The sequence below is a fragment of the Melozone crissalis genome, unplaced genomic scaffold (genome assembly GCF_028551555.1).
Source record: "Melozone crissalis strain CALT ecotype California unplaced genomic scaffold, PUWL_Pcris_2 ptg000013l_1, whole genome shotgun sequence".
Classification (NCBI taxonomy): domain Eukaryota; kingdom Metazoa; phylum Chordata; class Aves; order Passeriformes; family Passerellidae; genus Melozone; species Melozone crissalis.
The window spans coordinates 28,033,285-28,057,126 of NW_026535791.1; positions in this window are offsets into that span (position 1 = coordinate 28,033,285).

Genomic DNA, 23,842 nt, shown 5'->3' on the forward strand with positions numbered 1-23,842 from the left:
ATGCTTATTTCCCTATTAATGCTACTTTAAAATAAAGAATAAGCAGACTTTGCTGTGCCTGTTGCTTAATTAGCCATAAAACTTTTTCAAGTGTGGTACCCCAGAAATTGAAGGTATCAGGGTTGTAGGCAGTGGCCTGCCAACAATAATATGAAAAGATCCTGAAACTTGCCAAGACTTCTACTCAGCAGGACTGGAGCTTCTCCAAGTTATCTGAACCACTTCCTGCAGATGCATTGGGCTTTTTTGTTCAAACAATTTTCAGAAATTATTTATTTATGATATTCTGGGTGTCTTCTCTTAATAACATTGTCTTGAGGTTGTTTTTGGAAAAACTCAGATAAATTGATCTGGGTTGCATGTAGTAAGAATTTTCTTTCAGGACTTCATGTTTTAGTGAATTCCTACAGTTGCACTGCACAGTGTTAACCATATTCCACTGATGTTCCACAAGCACTTGACATGAAGAAAAAGTTTGCCATAATCTCCTTCATTAATTTGATGCTGGGCAATGGCTTGGATTACCCGAGGGAAAGAGTCAGGTGCAGCTGAACTGATGCTTCTCAGTCAGTGATCTGCTGAGACCAGGTGGACACAGAGCAGGTGGGATATGGTGGACTGGGAAGGAAGAGGGGCCACGGCTTTTTCTTTCTTGCTGACTAAATAGAACATCTGAGCTGGAGATGACAGGGCATCAGCTTAATGCTGATGAAAGCCTGCAGTAAATTTGCAGCATCTGGGGGCAAAAAGGAAGGAGGAAGGAAGTCTTGCCATACCATCCCAGAAATGCTCTGCGTCCCAAGACTTTTCTTGGATATGTGCCACTGAAAACGCCATTCTTTGCTTTGGAGAGAAGGTAAGTTAAGCCCTGACTTTTGCAGAAGCTACAGGGAGACCAGGCCAAAGGTATGCATGTGTGCCCATGGTTTTCATGGAGGCTCTTTTGTGAGGAGAGGTCTAAAACTGTGTCCCTTTGCAAAGCATAGATTTAGTAAATTTTTATGTATGGATATGAAAATACCCTCCCTGCTTGGACTCCTGAGGTCCTCTGCCTTGGCTGCAAGCATGTCCTTTGACAGTTGTGCTACCTTAAACACACAAAAGAACACTAAGCATAATAAAAACTTGGCTCAGAAATGCTCCCTATTTTCTTAGATTAAACACCTCTTTATGGCTGCATCTATTTTAGGGTCTGAACAATTTTATAGTGAGCCCCTATAAGGTTAATGGAATCTTGTGGGGAACACCCAATTTATGCAGCAATGAAAAAGAGCAGAAACCCTCTTGACTAAGAGATGCAGTTACTGTGGCATGCACTGTGACATCTCTATGGACGCTTGGATGAGAATTACAAATTTTCTTAAGGAATGGAAAGGGTAGAAAATGTTGGTGAGAAAAATTGCATATCAAGCTATGATAATGCAGTGTCAGGCAAACACTGGCCAAGTATTCACAGAACCTTCTAAGTATGCTTTCCAAGTAGTCTAGCTTTTTCTAGTATTGGTTACTCATCTGGTTAGGACTGTTTGTCCCTTGGGGAGTGGGGTGTGCTCACTCATGGCCAAAGGAGTGCTGTGCTGAAGGGAAGGCGGAGACATAGGGACAGTCTGGGAGACAGTGATATTTGTGAAGAAAACACTTGTGAAGTTTCACCTTTATTGTTGCAAATCTATAGTTCTTTGTTCCTTTGGAAAGGCAGGTGCAAACTGGGTGCCAAATGGAAACCCAAACTAGTGGTGTCTGGCTCCCAGTTTGCAATTCTTTTGGATAATTTTGTGTGAGCATGCATAGAAGCAAGGCAATGGATAATCAGGTTCCTCAGGTAGGCAGGTACATGCCTTTCACTTTAGAAGCCAAAAGAAAAAAATGTGTGATGTGGTTGCTTTGAAGGTATTTTATTTTGCTTTTAGCTCCTTCTCTGAGAAATAGGAGTAGTGCCAAGTATTCTAAAACTGAGAATGAAGAAATGTATTTTATTCTGGGATATTTTTACTAGGTGATGAGGATAGAAATAAAGGATTTCAGAGGTGAAAAAAGAATGAAAGGACACAAAAATGTATTTACTTTTCAGTTAGGTTTTTTTGTTGCTGTTGTTGTTATAGAAAGGAATAACTATTTAACTTTCCCTATGCAGTGCATTCAATGTGAGTTTTCTGCTGTGTATCTAAGAATAAAATTAACTTACAAGTTTATTTTTGGCACTTTAGCTTTGGAGATAATAAATTAATTTTAATTTTTATACAACATTTTGCCATTCTTAAGTGAAAACAATTTATTCTACTCTCCATTCTAAAGCTACTCCTCACTTGCTTTAAAAAAAATTTCAAATAAAAAAAAATCCATTCTAATCTATAATTCTAAAATTGTAATTTTCAGAAGGGCTTCACTTGGGTAAGTGCTAGCTCTCTTCTCTGTTCTTATTTTCCTTCTTTAAAAAGTCAATTTCCTCTCTTTTTTTCCTGGTTTTTATTTTTTAATCTTTTCTGCAAGAGTCACATCCAAACTTTTGTGTTATCATCATCTTGCAGCAATGTTGCAGCCACAGGACTGGAGGCTGTTGAATTTGATTTTCATTATTCCTTTTACTGTCCCACTGGATATATGACATGTGAACATTTTAATATCACATTTCTTTCTAATCAAATTACATCTCTTTCTATCCCCCAAAACATGAGTACTGCTAGTTTGCCAGGTAAATCAAATCAGTGAGTCTGGATGACTTTTTCTCTTCACACTTCCCAGCAGACAGGCTTCTGATAAGAACTGCAGCATGGGTTGATTGTGCCCTCAAAGGAAATAAGTAGGTAAACCTGGGGAGCATGTAACTAAGGCTTTATTTCAAAAAGACAGAAGCAGGAAATGGAGAATCAGGATCCCACCTCCAGGCAACAGAATGCCTCTTGGCCAAGGAACTACAGATGCTTGTGGTAGGATGGGTCTTGATTCCTGAGTTCTGCTACCAAAGCAGTCTTTCTCTGTGTTTGGGACCCAGGCCAGACCCCAGGCTGATGAACCCTGTTTTGTTGCTCTTGAGTCCCTTACCAAGTTTGACACTTCTCTGCCAGTAATTAACACAAGCTTTGGCCTAAAGCCTGAGTATGACTACCATAAGCATCTACTACAGTAAATATTTCACTAATGTCAATGTCTCCTGCTCAATTTAAGTCCCATATATTTTATTTCACATCTTAAAATAATTTCATGTCATCTACTGCAACTTTCAACCAGCGATTTAAAAAAAAATTGGCAGACTTCAGAAAATACATGTCAGTTTCTGCAGTCCTTTGACTTCATCTTTTCAGTGAAATCTCACAACCAATTCAATAGGATTTTCCTTGAGAAAGTGAGGTGTAAGAGTGGATTCTCTCAGAGTTGACATTGCTACAGTCAAAACTGAGAGCGAGTCACCTTTGAGGAGAGAGTGAGGGCTGCATGCAAAATGGCAGGGACAAAACTGGGAAGCAGAAGCTCTAGAGACATGTCTGAGATGTGACAAACAGCTGAGATCTCATTATGGAGGATGGGAAGCCTGCCTTAAGCAGAAGGACACTTCTCTCTCTCCACAAAGATGCCACCTGGGAATGCCCCTGGCCAAAATCCATTGGCAGTTTTGGTCAGCAACCTGCTGGAAATCTGTCCCCACAACAGGCTGCCATCTCCTGACTACAACACATGTAAATGACTGTTCCTCACTTGGTGCAAATGTGTTCCTATGATATATTAGACCTTGCACAAATTCTCTAAATCCCAAATTGATGGGAATTGAAGCAATTCCATGAAGTTCTACATGTTGTAAAAATAGTAGTGCTTAAAAAGCATTTAGTATTATTAGACTGGATTTCTCAAAAGAAGAAATATGTTCTGAATGTAAGATCACTTTATGTTTTTAGCCCCCTAAATCCATCTTCTTGTTCCAAATTTCCTGACTTTTTTTCTAACCTCTGTTTCTTCAACAGAGCTGAACAGTCTGTTGTGGATATTTCTGTTAATGTTATTACATACATTTTCTGGTCCAGACAATCAGTACCTATCCAATTGTATATCTTTAGGCAGCTCACTAAAAATGGAGCTCAAAACCAGTGTAAAATATGCTATTTCTATGTGTAGCAGGATGTGAGTGCAAATGTAGCTCTTTCTTTCAGCCCTGGTGATTTACATGGGGTAGCGTCATAAACCTGTCTTTATGTGGGAGGCTCCATGAACATAGCATGAATCTGTCAAATTCCAGTCTCTCTGGTACACTTGGTGCCAGTTTAAACTCTTCTAGAGACTGAAAAAAGAATTCTAAAAGTAATATCTCCCAGATATAAAAAAAAATAGATGCCACAAAATGCAGTGATAAGCATTTCATAAGAATATTAGTGGATATCTCCTTTCTTCTTTGGTAGTATTTCCATTCCTACAGGTTTTTCCCTGATTATAAACCTGGTCTACCATGGGGTCTGCATCAATATTGTCACCTGCAGCCTGCTGACTCCTCATAGAACTGTCTCCACCGGAAATAAACAATAAAAATTGTTTGATAAATAAAACATTTATCTATGCCCTTAGTCAAATAGAATTTGCCGAGACTTTGAAAATCTACATCTGTCCTGTATATAATTTGTATTGCCATTTGTTCCACAGATGTGTAACAAGACAAATACCTGTCCAGGCTTACATGTGATTCAGAAATGCATATGTTAATCATGCTGGTGGAAGGAGGTGAAGGAAAAGAAAATAAATCAGCTTACAAATGGTTTCACTTGGAAAGGTCTAACAGAACAGGGTTATTTTTATCCTAGGATGCTTTTAATTTGAATCAAAAATGCTTTACCACATGTTCTGCCAGCAGTTCAAAAGAATTGGTAACAAACATTTAATCTTTTTTATTCTGGGATTGGCACTAAGCCCTCATCAAAAAGCGTATGCAGTCAAACAGCTTATCTCCACTGAGCTGTTTTCCTTAATGTGTTCCTGATTATAATCCTATATATTGCTCACTGTGGCCGATTGAACAATATGGCAATAATTTCTTTACAGACCTCGCTGTTCTTTGAACTGCAAGTACAGAGGGCTAGGACGGAACCAGATCAATGGGATTTGAGTGCAGAGGAATCCAGCCAGATGCAATCTCTGGAGAATGCATTTCCAGCTGTTCTCCAGAAAGGAACCAGAGCAGACAGCTGGTAACTGTGCCCCTTTCATACAGCCCCACGGATCTGTGCTGCAAGGTGTAGTCCTTCTTATCTTTATTGCATTCTGCACCTCTGGGGAGGGATTCACACAAATTCCACACAAAAGGTGTTTTTTAACAGCAGGGATTGGAGTAATAGCCTGCCCACCCCTTCCTCTCAAGATTTCATTTGACTCTTAAAAAGTTTCTGAAGGACAACTTGAACCAAACTTGGACAAATATTTCCATAAACTGAAAGCCGTAAAGTGATGTTGAGGGGAAGTAAAAGTATTGGTGCTATAGCTTTAGCTATATTTGTTTGTGGAAGGTTTTAGAATGCATAAAATCTGCAAAGTTCTGCCTTTTATTCTTAAAGTGCCTGCAGCCTTAGGTTGCAAGACTTGCTGCCTCCCTCTCCCAGTGCGAACACCTGGTTCACAAAGAACATGTATTACTGTAATGTGATAGATACCAAGTAATGAAAATGGTTATAGCTGAAATTATGTTTATACCAAAACAACTGTTTGCGTTTATCAGCTTCCTCTTAGCTCTGATGCAGTGATAGTTAACAAGGAGAAGAAAGTAGGATTTGGTACTCCTGTGCTTTTGGTAAAGTTTCCCCTTAGATATCATATTCCTTCTTTCCTGATTGACACACACACTTCCTTTGCTGGGATGTGTTCCCATTGCCACATATCCCTCACATACAGAGGATCCAAGCAAAACAGAGCATAGTGCTTAATTTTTAAAACAAGGCAGATGAGAGAGACACATTCCTCAGACTAACTCTGCATAATTCACAGGACAAGCTGGGTATTCTGAGGCTGTATGTTGGTTTTAATGGAAAAGAAGCCATTGTACAAAGCCATTCTAGAGCCTGTTCAGTTCCTCCAGAGGGTGTTTGGGCAGGTACTGCATCCCAAGTCTAGAAATCACAAAATGGAATATTTCCCAAGCTTATGTTGCTGATGTTACAGGGACTGAAAGGGAGATTTTTGCCATCCCCAAAGGATCCAAACACATTTTTTTTTATTTTTCACTCACACACAGTGAACGCTGCTCTGAATTTCTGACTTGAAGGTTTCATAAACCCATTTTTTCTGTACTTGGGTCTAACTGCCTTTGCCAAACAATGTTGAGAACTTCACAGTACCCTACTCACATTTTTTTAAAAAGCCTGGTGTCTGTGACATCAAGTTGTGGAATAAGATCACTTGAAAGACAGCGTTACTAATACACCATTGCACATATGAGTAATCAGTCAAATAATTAAAATTGCTGAGGATGTTAATCTGGTCTGTGAGGCAGTTAAGGCTCACTGAGGCTCTCCAAGTAATTAAGATCCTTGCTTTCAGAAGATAATACTGCTGTTGTTTTGTCACTTTCATGTCTTATGCCTCAACTTTTAGGATTATTTCCTGCAAGATATCTTAATTTTCCCCTTTGAGACAGGTGGAAAGCATGCCACTGTTTCTGTGTGGTTCTCTTAAGGTGTCACCTTCTTAATATTGCCAGGCGTCATACTTTTCAATACTTCTGTTCATGTCCATTTTTCCCCCAGTTACAGCATTTTATTCACAAAGCGTAGCCAGACACCAAACCATATTTTGTGATACAGGATATGTGTCTTTTGCCATAATTCCTTTTGTATACTCTCAAGTCACCAGTGATCTTTCAATTTCAAGTAGAGATTGAACTTTCAAACAAGGAGATTGAGAAACAATTTTTTGGATGAATGTCAATCTCATTTCTTCTGTTGAGTCCTCTAGAAAGGATGCTGGTGATTGTCAGATTATTGTACAAGTCAGCCATTTTTAACTGAAAGAAGATTCCCTTTAGGGTGGGTATTTCTGATCTACTTTCTAGCTTTGAGAACAACTTTACAGGCAGTTTAAGCTACTAGAACATTCACATGAGCAAAAGCATGAAATTTTTTACACCATTGATCAAGGCCAAAGATTTGAGCAGATGAATAATTGCTCTTTGTTCTTTATTAAAATCTATGGTGGACATGAAACACTGGTTGCCAGTTTCAGCTGCACTGTTACATGAAGACCAAGTCAATAGCCCATTTGCAGCATCTTCTAAGAATTTAATGTTGCTCCTCATGTCATGATATTTCAGGATCAGAGCTTCTTTGCTTCAGTTTCTCATGTCTTCTGGATAACTTTGTACTGTAACATTCCCAGGTAGCCAGTTTAGGCCGTTAAACTAAGAGTGTATACATGAATCATAATTTAAAATCATTTTGTATCAATTTCACATCTAGTAAAACATGCCTGCTGTTGAAAGCCTCAACTCTGATGTGACCTACAGCTCACTGTCTTACACACATATATTATTGTCTTCACATAGAGGTTACATTTCTGCTTGTTCAGGTTTATCTCAGCCAATCCATGTTTTCCAAAGCATCTGGTTATGCAATACACCTTTTTCTTCTCATAGTTAAACATCATGTTTATAGTGTTTTGTATCCTCCCTACCAACAAAAATGTTATATTTTGCAGTCAAACCCCTCAGGGGCTGGAAAGAACCCAAATGGTAGTCTGCAGAAACAATATTTCTCAAAGGGACTGTTGAGTGTGAACAAATACCTTCTGTTTTTCTTAGGGCACCCTGTTGAAAGCTATTTGGCATTATCCATGTTCCCAAATATGTCTCCTCTCATAGGCAGGGGAAAGTTGTCATATTTAATAGATAGATAGATAGATAGATAGATAGATACATAGATAATCTTCAGAACTTAAAATAGGCAGAGATTTGTCTCTTTTTTAATCTAAATGGCTAGCAAATGAATACACACTAGTAGTTCTTTTTTGTTACTCCCAGAGCAATAAACATCATAATCTGTTTTAGGGTAAGAGGATCTTTCATTTGTGTATGAGTTGTTGATATTTTGGCTTATTTAGCAATTTTCCTATTCTTGCTTCTTTGTCTTACAACGGTTTGAAGGTTTGAAACCTCTCACTAAAGTGTCAGACTGCCTGACATGTCCCAAAATGTCTTTGGGAAATTTCATTCTTAAGTTTTTGTTGCCTGTTGAATGCCAACTGTTTTGCTAATATTGATTTCTAGGTTCATCATATAGATCGTCCTTTTTTTATTCCTCCCTGCTTTCCTCCCTGTTCCTGTGACCTGCTTTCTATCAGGGAGTTTCCAGCTAATATTGCAAGCTTTTTAGTCTCAGATCAGTCACAGATTTCTCTGTTGGTTTTTCCCTCCTCCTGCATCATTTCTTAGATGAGATACACGTTTCTGTGAATCTTAGGTTTCTAATTACCTTAGCTGACTGGAAACCATTCATAACCATCTGTTGTAAAAATAAAACAAAAAGTTGTTTTCTGAATTTCATTGTGTTTCAGTGTCTGACTGTCACTCGTATTGCAGAGACACAGAATGAGTGGTCTGGTTCAACTTGATCCAGCTACATCCCAATTTTCTGGAGAGCTACAGGTTTGACACAGGTTCTGACTGCTGCACTATGCCAACATTCACATGGTGCATTCTGATAAGTTCTTATTTCTTTAACATGTGATACCCATATGATAATCAGTAAGCAGATTTAATAGGGATGTAACATTTAAGTTACAAGTCAAGTCCAGGTCAAACATGAAATTTCCATTTACTACTTACAGGAATTTTAGTTTCCTAGATTTATATGTAGGTAGTTAATTCAGGTACAACTGTAGTCAGTTAAGTTAGGTACGAACCCTTTTGTTACATGTTGCTATTAAAAAAAAAATGTACATGTGAGCAACAATTGCAATGAATACACAAGTCAGGACACCAGCACTTCCATTTCTACTAGAGAAAGACTAATATTCCATTAAAGTTTCACTAAGTTTTAAAAAGCATACTGAGCATGGCCAGCAAGGATGAGAACTTACAACTTCCTTTATTGATGACCATCATAATCACAGTGTAGCACAATAATAAGAGATCTCCTTATTTTCTTTTTGAATTATTCTTTGAACAATGACATATCTTCATGAGGAAGAATGTGTTGTGGTCTTATCCTGGCTTGCCATGGCCCTTACTGCAGTGGCTGAAACCATAATCTGAGAAACAAAAAGCAGAAAGTTTTGAATCCCCTCAGGTAGAATTTTTTATTCCCCTTTTCCTATTTTCTAGGCAAATATTTAACTGTTGGTGACTACATCATCTTTCTGCTGTTTTCATATTCTTAGGTGATTTCATGTTGTACTGCAAACTCAGTCTTCTCCCACATTTCCTAATGAGGTGACTTGAAAGCAAAAAGACCATTTATTTAGATTAGATTCAGTCCAGGATTGAGCTGGATTCATCCCACTGAACCTAAGAATTTAACTGTGAAAGCTGCTTTGCCCTACACTCCATCTATATTCAATAAATCTCCCAGCAGAGAGTAGGATGGCAAGGCTCCTATTTTAGGTATGTCTCTACGAAGTAGTTGGAAGCAGGTAGATAAATCCAGGCTTGAGGGATGTCTTCTTAGACTTTGAAGGCACAGGTTCAATTCTGAATTTAGGCTCTTGCTTAAATACACTTTTATTTGGTAAAGCACCAAATGTGATGTTAGAACACACTTGAACTTACAAACCTAAAACTTAGGCATAGAATCCTGCAATAAATCATCTTTTTCATGACTACTGACCATGAAATATTTTTTAAAAGAGACGTGGGTCCTGCACTTCTATTTTTCTGAAGCAATTTTAAACTTCCTCCTGGTAAAAAGATATTTCCTACTAAGCTAAACCTTATTAAATTTCATAGATTTTGATGTTGTATTTCTATCCTGTGTTTCTGGTTTGGAAAATTCCTGAAGTTTACAATTCCATTCACTTTAGTTTGGAAAGCTGACACTATGTATTGTATTCAAGTTAATGGTTACAATTGAAGAGATAATCTGGCTGTACTTGAAAATATAAACTCTAACAGTGATTATAGTAATTGCAGCAATATGAAAAACTCACTTTCTGTTCTTGCAGATTGGGAAAACCAGTTTATGAATAGAAGCATATTAAATATTTGGTCTTGTTTGATCTTTCAGTGGAACTACTCAGTCATCTTACTAGTAAGCACCTAGTAAAGTCCATGTTATTTGGCTAATGAAAGTCTAGCAGTCATGTTTGGGATTCTCTGAAACAACTGATCTAGTTTTTCTAAGCATAAAATAAGTACAAGATATAATAACTGCTGAGATTACAGTACATTTATAAAAGGAAACCTAGGAACCATCTAGTCCCCAAATACAAAGAAAAAATTAGACAGAAGAATTTAGACAGAACACCAATTTAGACAGAAGAAAAACTCCACTTTTGGTACTAGCCCCTCATTTTCTAGGGTCCCTTTCATTGCCTTCCCTTGTTCTAAAAATCCAGCTTGTCTCCTCCTTGTCTTTCCTCACTCCACAGCAATCTTCCTTCCATTCTGGATTAACATCTCTGTAAAGGGCTTCTCCAAATCTTTTTTCCAAGCCAGCTTAGGCATTTTGTATGTACAAAGAGACCAAAGTATTTCCCTAAGGAGAGAAATATTTAAGCAAATATCTACTTTAGAGGTATGATCACCACTCGGATTACGGTAGAAACCAAACATAGTTAGATACCTGTCTGATAATCAACCATAGAGCCTGAAATAACTTTACATATGAGGACAATTACCTTTTAATCTCTGCTGTATCTAGAGATAGTCTCCACTGAAATTTTCATGTTCATCTTGATGGAAATGTAACTAAATAAGATCAAAATGAAGCAGCTGGGGCAGAGAGGTTTATAACTGGCGCCAAAGCAAATCTATGGGACCAGATTTTTTCCACCTAGATTGTTTCAGTCTAAACAGACTGAAAAGTTTCTCCCCTAGTAAGAGAGAAGCCATTAAATAAGCAATTTTAATAGTTCAGTCACCCTCAATTTATTTGGTGTCCCTTTGAGATTATCAAGTGAGACAAAAATAACACCTTTCTACATCTTTCTTTCTATAGTAAGTAATGAAAACAGAGCATACTTTCACACTTTCCAGATTTTGCTTCTTGCTGCTTACCCTCATTTCTTTATTTTTAATGATAAATAAATTAACATTAATTTTTGGTGTTCACAGCACACCATACACATCAGCTGAAAAAGAAAAATGGTTAGTAAATTTTTTAATGGAATGCAACATGTGCTGCCCCTTCTGTGAACTCAACACTCATTTGGGAAATTGATTTGTCAAGATGTAAAAAAAAAAAAATGCATCATTTCATCACATTTTTGGAAAATATGGGTCCAGTCTTATAAGATGCAGAGAAGGCTCAGCTCCCTTAAAGCATTTCAATGGAAGAACTTAGCACCTCACAGTAACAGGCTGATTTTACATGTCATTTTAATGATCCCTTTAATAGTTAATTCTGAAACCAGCAACTCTGAGCATTGCAGCGCCCAATGCCCTTTGTTGGGCCTGGCTCTGAGCCAGCTTTATGCTTTGCAGCTTATTTGTACCCAACAATCTCACCTTAAAAAGCATTTTTCCCAGGATGCAGGTGTTGATATAGCTGCATTGTAGGTAAGATTCCTGGACCAGGTTATAAATCAGAGCATGGTGCTGACTGGGGAACAGAGTTCAGGCCTCGGGGCCCATCTGAACACTGCCTCCCCTCCTCCTCTGCAGTGATCCTGGGCAACCCAAGAGTGGTCCAAGAAAAGCAGCTTGTACAGGCACTACAACGTCTGGAAAACCTTGCTAATATTGATTTTCAAGCAAGAGAGGTACATATATTAGGCATGGCTTTCAACACTTTACACAAGTTTTATATCAGTGCAACTGAACTTTAGTGAAACTTTACTGGTATAAAATTGGTACCACACAGCTCACAATGTGGCTCACTGCTGCTGCTACCCTTTTTTGGCCATATGAGAAACAAAGATTAACTTGGCCGCATTTTAGAATATGATCAATCATGACAGAATCTTTCATGGACTCCTGATCCCTCTGGTACTGCAACCTCAAAGACACAGGGGGTAGCACCTCATTATTCTCCAATATTAATAATTAACATTTCTGAAAATGTATCATAGGGTGAAAATCCCTTGTTATCTGATCATATCTTTGATTTGCATTTATTTGGTACCTTGAGCTTCAACCTTCCTTCCTGTTGATATCTGTCCAATGATTTCCATCAATCCCTTCTGCCAGATGTAAAGGTTTTTAGTTCATAATTTTATCCTGCAATATTAAGATAAAAATATATATTTTTTTAATCTTCATCATCTTAATCCTCATCTGTTAGCACATCTTTCTCATGTGACACCTGTATACCAACCAGATGCTGGGGTCCTATCCAACATTTTTTTTTAGTTATTCATCAACTAATTAATTTTTTGGAATTAATAAAAGTTAGAAAATACAGCAAGCCAACAATTACACATATCATGTTCATTTAAGTGGGAGAAAAGACCAAATATACTGAATGAGGCATTGGAAGAACAATCCCCTACCTGATCCCTTTTTCCTGCCATTTCTCAAGTTGGATGATTTTGTCTGGTGAGGAAAACAAGGATCTTCTATTATGCCTGAAGTCAGTAACTGGCAGCTGCTCTTTTATCAAGCTGCAGATCTTGATGAGCTGCCTGCAGCCCTTGGAGCTCCTGGTACCCACACATCTACCAGAAGGTAAAGAAAACTCCACTTCCAGAAAGACTGAGATTCTGAAAACATTTTTTTTAAACTTTCATACTGGGTGCTTTTCATCAAAATTTCATATATCTGAAAACTGCTAACCTCTTCTATGCACCTAGAGCAAAGTACCACAGTGAGGAAAGGTAAAATAAGTTAATAACTCCAGGAAAATTCCATTGTTTTCATCCTGGTTTAACACAAGGTGGCTAGGTCTTGTCATTCCAAGGGAAATTATCTTAGTTGTATCTGAGTAAAATCTGAGTAAGATCCTCAGAACTTGGTCCACAGTAACTCAGAATTCCCTGAAAGTTATTAACCAAATGTTTTTGGGAAAAGTAGCAGGCAGAGACAGAGTATATGCTGTGGAATAATTGTATAATTTTGAGACCGACGATTATTAGGAATTTTTAAGGATAGGTTTTCTGTGCTTCTGTAATGAATGCTAGATTCAGAACTTTGAGGGGAAATTTCCATAGATTGCCAGATGAACATGTAAAAGAAGTCAAATTAATCCTTACAGGTATGATTCTTTTTTCTTTATTCATAGTTTCTTGCAACAGGCAATCTATCCCACAAAACAATATTGAAAAATTTAAAGGCAAACTGGGAGTGCAAATCCTGGTCACAGGATGTAAAAATGGAACTGCATAAATATTTTAGAGGCATCTACAACTTGTACATTCAGAATACTTCTGCTACTGTTCTATGAGGAATATGCAGCAAGAGATGACAGGTAATGTTTTATTTCAGGGTAGGTGGTGGTTGGTATAGGGCATTCAGGGCATGGGATGGTGATGGCTGTGGTGTGAGTTACACTGTTAGAACAAGGCTGTGGTGTGGCGTTTGGCCAGTGGCTGAAGTGAAAACTGAAAAGCGACAACTGCATCCTGCCAAACTCTGGTATTGTCCCACAGGCTTTTTATTTTATTCCAAAGGTCATAACGTACTGTAGTCAGCCAAATCTGCTTCAAGAAACTCCCACTCTAGGAAAAACATTTCTTGACAGAATAAGTGCTATACTGAGTTTTTAATATTTTACAATGACTTTTCTTTGTACAGAAATAGGTTTGTACAGTAAAGTTTGCTTGAAAGAAGGTAAAATCCTGTGATAAATGTGACACAGCAAATGGATAAATCTTGTAGCTCAGCAATTTGTGTCAATGTTTTACATACGAGGAAATCCTCTGTGACATGTATCAGATAATGGAATAATTTCCCATAAGGGTCCTTACTGCATAGGGCTTTACTCTTTGCAGGGCCATACAATGGAGCACATTAGCAGCACAGCACCAGTTTAACACCGGACATTGAAGGCTGAGCCCTGCTTTTAGTTATTGCATCAGCAGGAGTTAAAGAAGCCTTGTTCTAAAAGTAAAGGCCAGAGAGGCAGGGTTGAGAATTAGCAAATACTGAAGAGTGAGGCTTTTTGCATAAGTTGGACCAGATTCCCTTTCCAGTGCTGTTTTTACATACTGAGTTACCCTTCTTATTTAGAAAAACACTCCTCACAAACCGCTGGTTTTGAGAATCAGTTCTATTTTTCCATCTAGGTTCTTCCACTTCATTACCTAAGTGGCTCCATCACCCTAAGTACCTAATACCTCTCATTATCTTAGTGAGTCATTTAGGGGTTGACTATTTAATATCATGAATTCATCATGAATAAATATTAGAGCTAAAATCTGCATTTGCTCTGGAAGATGGAAAGCTTTTTTAATTTCTGAGGTCTGGGTTACTTAACAGCATTTGAAACCACTGGAAAGGTTTTATAAAGAACCCTGAGAGTGACATTAACAGCAGCTTTCCAACGAGATATAATATTTTGCCTAGTAATAAACAATATCCTTTATTGTTAGACCAAGAGGTGCTTCTGAGCAGAAGACAAATTTAGCTCTTATGTGGGTTTTCTTCTACATTGAACTTTCCAGCTCAGTAAGGAAAACTTTGTCCTCAAAGGTGAGGAAGAATTCAGTCATGTTTCATCCTAGAAAAATCCTTACATGTCAGAAGAACAAGCAGGTTGGAGATACCATAACAAGGTGAAATGTGCATGTTTTTCAATGCCCAGACTGTTTTTTCAGCCATACAAAATGGTCTCACTTTCCCCTCATAGTAATTCTGATGGCAACCACCTAATGCTATGCTATGATGAGGGAGTTCTCATTGCCAAAATTTTTTGTAGGATCACAAGGGGGCATTTTACCTTCTCTGAGACTACAGTGCCTGTGCCTGTAGTTTGCCCTGGGTCTCTTCTGATCATAATTTAACTTCTGTAATTTTTAATTGCTTACAGTCCACACTTACATTTCTGAGCGGGCTTTCTGCAAGACACCCTAGATGGACACTTCTGCCTGTTCTGCTTTGAAAGATGACCCAAGCCCAAGGATGTGTCCTGCAGGGACAAGCCATAACCACAACCAGAGTTGCTCAGCAAAGCTGTCCACCCTGTACTAGGTGATGACATGGGGATGTCAGATGGTCAGGGTCAGGCAAGCAAATTGTATAAGTGTCTTACTAACAGGGGTTTATATTAAATATTTCAAGAAGTGATGGGATATGGCAAAGTGCATTTGCGGTGGCCCATGCTTTGAATTAACTCTCACTTAGACTTTTATTCTTTGCAAGTATGAGGTAGCTCCTTCGTCCTACAATTTTTTTCTAAAACTGAATCTCCTTTCAGTCTGAACTAGATCTGAAACCACTGGAAATGTTGCTTTAAATTAGAGAGTTTGGGCGAAGAAAAGGCCAAATGCAGTTATTTAGGAAATAGTTATCTAGAGTGAAATTTGAAAGACAGACACATCCATGGGTTTGCATATTTCTTGCTATATGTCTTGCCACTTGTTCAGAACAGTAAGTAAAAGAAAGAAATCGTTCCCATTGGCTGTGAGAAACACTGCAGAGCTCAGACAGTGTGGTACTGTATAGGAGCACAAGGCATGCTGCATTCCAGCCTGACCTCTCCTGATTCCCCTCTGACTGTGTAAATACCAGTCTTTCAGACCAGTCTGGTGCCTACTCTGTTCTTCTTCCTACCAAATCTAAGCCCCCTCTCTTGATCAGGAAGGAGCAGGGAAATTCAGAAAGCAACTTTTAAAAATTATGTTCCTCTAGCAGGCTACCTTTCAGGAAAGATTCTCATCTGGATGTTACCATACCCTGCCTTCTCTTTCTCTTCCCCCAAAAGACTGTTGCTTTATTTGCTATATGAAGACTATTTCTTATAACTGCGTTTCTGTTTTTACTTTTGTGAACTTGTGGTGTTTCTTCTTTTTCTTGCTCCATTATTTCTATTATTTCTATTTCTATTTCTATTTCTATTTCTATTTCTATAATTTCTTTCTATTTCTATTGCTAGTACCCTAATTCTTTTGAGCTTTATTTAATGCAAAGTCCTGACCCTCAGTATATCTGTTTCTTTAGATCTCCCGATGCTCCATTCACAATACTTGCCATCAGCCTCAACAAAATTCAATAAAGCGTTGCCTTAAAAATACAAAGTTCACTCACGTTTTCTAGTGACCAATGGGTGATTGAGGGTCAAACACACCAGATAGTCTAATATATTTTCCTCCCCTCAGTGCTTCCATCCATGAAAAGCTGTGGACTCCACAGTATCTGCTCTGGCAGGTCAGCTGGCCTCTCCATAGATGTCTTCTGTCTCGCTCATCAGCACATGTAGAACAGAGATTTGTGCTATCATCTGGGAAGGAGAAAGGCAGGAAGAGAAAAGAGATACTGGGAAATTCTGAGATGTTCCCAATAGGCAACACCTCGGGTGGATCATGGTGTGAAAGCTGATGAGAGAGGGGAAGATGAATAGCCCAGCCATTTGTGCTGCTCAAGAGATAACTGGTTTTCTGGGCCTAAAAGGATTTAAGAGGTTCTTTGCATGTTTTTCAGGACTTCTTTTAGCCATTCTGTTGTTAGCATGAACATTTTATAGCTTTATTCTCAATTTTAATGCACACATGTAACACATTGCGGTGACTGTCGCCTGATTTCTAGCCATGCTCTGTGGAAGGACCAGAATTTATTTTACCTGTCCTACTTAATCATCTTTGCAGGAGGGGTAAATACTCATAGGCCAAGAAAGAACCTGGGCTTGAGGACTGAAGAAAAATAGGTGGTGAAAACTTAGTTTAAAGTCATGGGTATGGTTTTCTCTTTCAAGTTTTATTAATGTGATGGTTTTCAAATCTGTAACCCTACATCTGCGCAAGTCAACAGAGAGTTTGGGAGTTTGGCAATGCATTTTTGGTGACTATGTGTGGAATAGAGATGCCAAAAATAAGCACAGTGAACCTCTGTCCATATTATTTAATAAAAACATTTTTTATATCAGTGTGGTGACGGATTTACCTCTTTTGTATAAGAGGCAAAATTGCTGTTGCATGTGTCCAGGAAAATCCTTCAGTTTTATTTCTTAACCAGAATCCTTTAGAAATGTTCCTCTAGCCCAAATAAATTTCTTTCATACAGATCCAAAAATTTGAAAGCAAATAAACACAAACATGGACTCAGCATTTTGAGAGTGCATGACATACTCCTTCTGTCACTTAATTTCCCCAGAGTAAATGTATGCGGCTACCTACCCTTTTGTTGGAAATCTCTAGGGAGTTAGGAAGCTGGCTATCTTATGATCAGGAGCATGAGCCAAAGTATTCCTCCCAGTAAATGGCATCTGAAGTGTTTACTCGAAAATTACCTCCTCTTAGGTGCTGCAGAGCACCACAGCCTTGCAGTAGCCATGTTGAAGAAAGCAATTCATATATCTGCAGGCGGTAATCCCAGAGAGGATGTGATATGCGAAAGGGGTCTGGGAAGAGGGGATGTTTTTTTCTGCACACTGTGCCTAACAATGCTGAAATGTTTTTTTGCCTGTCCGTTTGCTTTAACAATATGCCATTCTGTACCTCATAAGCACTTAATTTATTCCAACTCTTTGGCCTGACCTGTAATCCCCCCTCTCCTTACCCATCTGACCCATCTGTGTTTCATTTCCCACTCATCAGCATCCAAAGAGCCAGGCCCAGGCCCTGTTTGGAGCCATTAGACAGAGATTGGCACTGCTCCCTCTTCCTGCACCACATCCTCCGCTGAAAAAAATGACCATCAGATCAGAGAACAGAGCCTGCTTTGTCCCCGGCAACCAAGATCTGGAAGCACTTTCAATCATTTGCACTCTATACCCACTCAAATGCATTAATGTGATCAACATTGGGCCTGTTGTGGGCATTTTTTCCAGCAAATAGCTCTCTAACATTCCAGGCATGTACTTCCCTGAAAACAAGACCGAGACAGGGCCCTGAATATTCAATTGGAAAATCACCAAGAGCAAGAGCTTAGCTTGGCACGGCTGGTGTTGATTCTTAATAAGTGACTTCCTAAAGCTGAGGCATGGGGCTTACAGCTTCAATGACTTGTTTGAAAAATATTTTGTAGGTGCCTCATACCACTTTATTTCCTGTGGTATGCGTCATATTGTGAGCTATTCTGAGCCAGGCTGTTTAAGCACACTAACATTTTTTTCCAAGATTGCGGTGTTTAACTAAAAATGTGCTTATACAAGATGAGCTCATAGCTATTAGTGCTGATGTAGTTTTAACTACTTGGATACCAATACCCCAAGGCCTAAAACCTGCTGAAAAGTGGGGAAAACCTAAGCAAAAACCATCCTTCACAGTCATTGAAGGCTTTTTGTAGACAAGATAACTGGAAAAATATTTTAAAAGTTAGATTTTGTTTCTATACGACGTTTGGTGTGCAAAATGTCTTTCATTGTAAAAGCTTGCTATTAAAAGACTAACAGATGTAAATAGCTGAAGAGATTTCAAAAGCCCACTGAAAAATAATTTTCAGTGGATTTTGAAATACACTGATTTCTTTGGTGGTTTTTTATGTGCTACAAATATCACATCCAGCAAAAGCAGTTTATGTGTGCTTCTCCAGTGCAGCTGGATGGACTAGGTACATCCTAATGTTTTATTCATTGGAATATGTCTTTCATTGACATGGCTACCATGACAAGGCAAGTTTGACTGTGCTGAAGGGGGTCAGCAGAGATTTTTGTTGAGGCAGGCCATTGTGGAGGAGGGTGTCTGGCTGTCACAGCGCTATTGTTCAGAGATGTGCTCTTGCATGAATCCCATTCTTCAAGCTGAGAGAAAATCGCAGCATTTTGTATGACACACTTGAAAAGTCAAGGGGTAGGATTTTTGGAATTTACCTTGGTGCCTAAAGAGGACCATCAACATTGGGAGGTACCTTAAGGAGGCTTTGTTTCAAGGACCGTTTTAGAGGAATGGCACTTGACTCGATTGTATCAGGTCATGTCAGGTATAAAGGTATTAAAAAAGAAAATTAAAATGAAGGGGACAAATGTCTCTATGAAGTTCTATGACTCTTCATTTCTAAGCCAAAAGATGCACCCTGGATATAATCTGCATCTAGAAGTTTTGTGTACAAGAGATAAATGTATGAAAGAAAATTGAAATAATTTACATTTTCCCAAAATATTATATATATGGAGCAAGGGAAATGAGAAAGGCAATGATGTGCAAATAACACATACCACAGTCACTTTTTCTGACCAAAACCATTTAAGAGTCAGGGATTCAGCTGTAGAAGAACTTATATAAAAGGATATTTGCATGTACACAATTTATTTGCATGCAGACTCCTTTTCTACATTTCAGTGAAAAATAACTGAGACAGGATTTACAGCTCAAAGTGTCAACAAGAATGTTTTACTATTTGCATTAAAAGATCTATTTAAAATTTTGGCTGGTGAGCTTATTTTTGTTACAAGAAAACACATGTGAATTGAAGTTGCACCCTTTACTAACAGGGAATATGGTAGTTTCTTCCTGAATCACTGAAAAAAGGTTCTGTGCAATTCTAGAATTTCTGCTTATCATTTTTTCTGTGGATTTCATGGTAATTTATGGCACTTTTTTAAAGTGGCAGTGTTTTTTGACAGGGCTCAAGTACCTATGTTTGTACTTGCACAGCTGAGTCTTAACTATGCAGACACCTCGCGGGAGACACAAACCCAGGTTCTGTCAAAAATTTTTGCAAATCACTGATTATGCTAAACATCCCCCCTAAGTTTTGTAAGAACTTCCCTCTGAAGTGGGTTAAGGTCTCTGTTTCAGGTCCCCACAAAGCAGATTCCAAAGCTTCAAATCTCTTTTATAATACACTATGTTTATTACAAATTGTTTTACATTATAGAAAATAAGCTTCTCTATTCAGCAAAGTAATGGGAAGAGAATGCATGTAATAGAATGTCATTATGAGAAACTGTGTAATCAATCACAGCATTTCAGAGCAAGCATAGAAATGCTAGTTGTGTCTGCTGCAGTGGTGCTGAAGTTTTGCCCTCGTGATGTTTGAGCTGATTTGAGTTTCCCCCCTTATTTGGCCTCATAACAGAGCTTTAATGTTTAACATGGGCATAAATTCACTGTAGCCCTCAAGTGAAGACTATATTTAAAAACTGAATAGAATGCTTGAATTTACTCTCCAGATTTTTCTTCCATGATCAAGTAAAGTTCCATGCAACTTTTCTTCCCAGTGCAGTGCACACAAAATCTCAGGAAACAGCAGGGCTTAATTAGGACCCTATTTTATAGTTTCACCTGAAAAAATACATTTAAAAAATCACATATGTTTGGCTGTGCAGATTTTTTAGCCAATAAATTCTTGTTAATTAATCACATTAACGGCACTCCTTAAAAGTTGAAACAAAATCACAAAACAAACCAAATATCCCATAAATATAACGTATAAAGAACCATTCACCAATGCATAAACTACATGTCTAAAACATTTACAAATATTTATTCTTTTTCATATTTTTCTTTTTTCTTGGTTTTTTTCTTTTTCTTTTTCTTTTTCTTTTTCTTTTTCTTTTTTTTCTTTTTCTTTTTCTTCTTTTTTTTCTTTTTCTTCTTCTTTTTTTCTTTTTCTTCTTCTTTTTCTTCTTCTACTTCTTCTTCTTTCTTTTTTTCTTTCTCTTTTTTTTTTCCTGTTCTCTTTACTTCCCTCCTCCTCTCCCCACCGAACACCATTTACTTTCTCCTCTTTTTTTACTTTCTGTTCTTCTTTCCCTCTTTTTTTCCTTATTACAGGCACAATGCCAAGACAACAACTGCTATCAGAGATTTGAGTTCAGTAGGTAAAGCCTAATACTTTTTTTTTTTGGGGGGGGGGGGGGGAAATATACAGTATTTGGTTAAATGATGTAACACATTTCCCCTTTTCTCTTGACTTTAAAGGCCTGGTTTAGAATTTTAAACAGAAATGACTGCAGTCACCCTCACTCAGACAAAAAGTAAAATGTAAAGAGAAGTCCCATTCAACCATTGTTTAGTCCTAGGATACTGAAATCATTAATCGTCAGTGCAAACTGTGGCACTCAATACTGCATTATGATCTGTGATTGTCTGATGTAGAGTTGATGACACAAAGACAGGATTATATTGAGTCAAACTTATAATATAAAAAATAAACAAGCAAACAGAAACAGTCTGGGTTTCCTGGATTATCACTTATGACATAGCTACTTGTTTAAAAACATCAGTGCAAAACCACAAAAACTTAACATGATGGCAACTTATGAGCTGGCAGACTCATAAATCATGGAATATGTATTTTATGTCAAAGTGTTTTGGATAAAGCGTGAGTGACAGTAAATACAACATGTCATTCTTTCCCTTGCTAAGAAAATTATTCTTACTGTAAAATGATTCTTAGCATGTTTTGTCTTCAGCTAAAATCCAGACTTTCTTCTTTGGTATAAAGTTGCAGTTCTTTGAGATAGACTGAGAGACTACCAGGCTCTCTTACCATACATTGTGTACATAAATATTATTGTATATTATATTAATACAATAATTAATATGTAATACAATAATTAATATATTGTATTAATAATATTGTATTATTATAAGTAGATTCACTTTTATTTTCATTGTTATATTTAGAGGATTTATAATGCTTCTCTAATTATGAACTTTGCATATAAAATATCTCTGTGCAACTTCTAGATTAAAAAGTTCTGAAAATGATCAGCCTAATTATTCTGGAAAACAAGGAAGAGAGCTTTTATTGTGGATGTTAGTACTATTCTGACTTATCCTCCATTTTTCTTTTTCAATTGTTTCTGGATCATTACAGTTTCCTCTTCAGGTTCTCTTCAATGTTTCTCTGTTCTCTCTTAGTATTATCACTTTTCTGACAACAGAAACCTGTGAGATGTTCACAGCAAGGGTTCCTTCTGTGGTCTTCTGCAACAGCACCTTTTTCAGACTCTGTATATAAGACATGACTTGAACATCCAAAGTCATTACATAAAGGCAATTCCTTTTCCATTATATTTATTATTAAACATTTATTATTAAACATTTATTATTATTATTGTTGTTTATTAGAATTTTTTTAACTCACTTGAGTACTTGTTTCAGTGGGACAGGCAAGAAACTGTTTTAACTTTTACCAATCAGAATGCACCTGTTGGCAAACCAAGACAAAAGGAATAATTTGAATTTCACTGACTTTGATAATGTTGCTGCACATTGTCTTCCCTACAGGCAGAGAACTTTTCCAAAGAAAATAGGGGCTGATTACAAGCAATTGGCCCAGCTGCAGCCTGATGGTGTTTATGTGAAAAAATGTGTCTTTGTTGGTAACAGTGTATGGGGCACAGGGCAGAATGGCTTGAGTACAGCTACAGATATTTAGTGCCTGCCCTGGAAATCATGCCAAATGGAGAGAAATCTGATCCAATGCTGGGTCTGTGGAAGCATCTGTCTACATAATGGCTTCAGGTTGTTTGTGATTTCGTACAAATTATTTGGTATCTATGACTGATTTTTCAAGATTGGCATGCTTACCAAAACTTTCTACTGTCCTTCTTTTATCTAACTTCAGCTTTCACACATCTGTTAAAACTGGGTTAGGAGCAGTGTGGAAATCCTGCTTGTTCAGGATTTCCACACTGCTCTGGTGGAAGAGCAGTGTGGAAATCCTGAACAAGCAGAGATGTAAGAAAGTAAGGTAATCTGTGCTGTGAAGGAAGCCACTGGAACTGGTAGAAGATTCTAAGAACTAGGAGTGGTTAGACTGATAGAATATATTTTCTCTCCTGTTGATTATCAAAGCATGGGACATGAATTTTATCCTTTGTTATCCTTTGTTGCTTCCCCTGTAGCAGCATTAACACATTCTTTCAACTTTCTTCCTCAGCATCTCTTTATTCTACTAAATAACATACTGAGAGCACATCTATACACTGCCATTTGTCTATGGATTCTGGGGGTCCTAAAGATCACACTTTCCATCACTTCATTTTTGCATTAGTTGTGGTTTAACTCCAGACAACAATCAATTGCCTCTCAGTTACTCATCCACCAGTGGGACTGAGGGGAAAATCAGAGAATAAAAGCTGGAGAACCCATAGGTTGGGATAAAGACTGTTGTGAAAGCAAAAGCTGTGTATAAAAGCAAAGGAAAAGGAGGAAATAATTTACTGCTTCCCATGAGCAGGCAGGTGTTCAGACATCTCCAGGAGAGCTGGGTGTTTAGGAAGACAAGAGCTGTCACTCCAAAAAAAACCCCCTCTTCTTCTCCTCCTTCTTCCCCCCACTTTATTTTCTAGGCATGATGTTGTATTTTCTGGAATATCCCTTTGGTCAGTTGAGGTCTCCTGTCCTGGCTGTGTTTCCTCCCAACCTCCCATGCAACCCCAATTTCCTCATCAGTGTGGCAGTAGGAAAAGCTGCAGAGGCCGTGGCTCTGTGCAAGCCCTGCTCAGCAATAACAATATCAGTTCTGCATTATCAACCCTGTGCTCAGCATAAATCCAAAATACAGCCACTCTACCCCAGCCAAAACCAGTACAACATTGAAGATGTTCAGATTGCTAGGCAGCATGTAGCAGTGCATAATCTGATGATAAATGTGGCCTGGGCTTATGTTTCTGTTAAATAACTGGCTTGTATCATGGTGGACACACAAGCAAGGCTGATCAGGGATATTTTAGTGCAC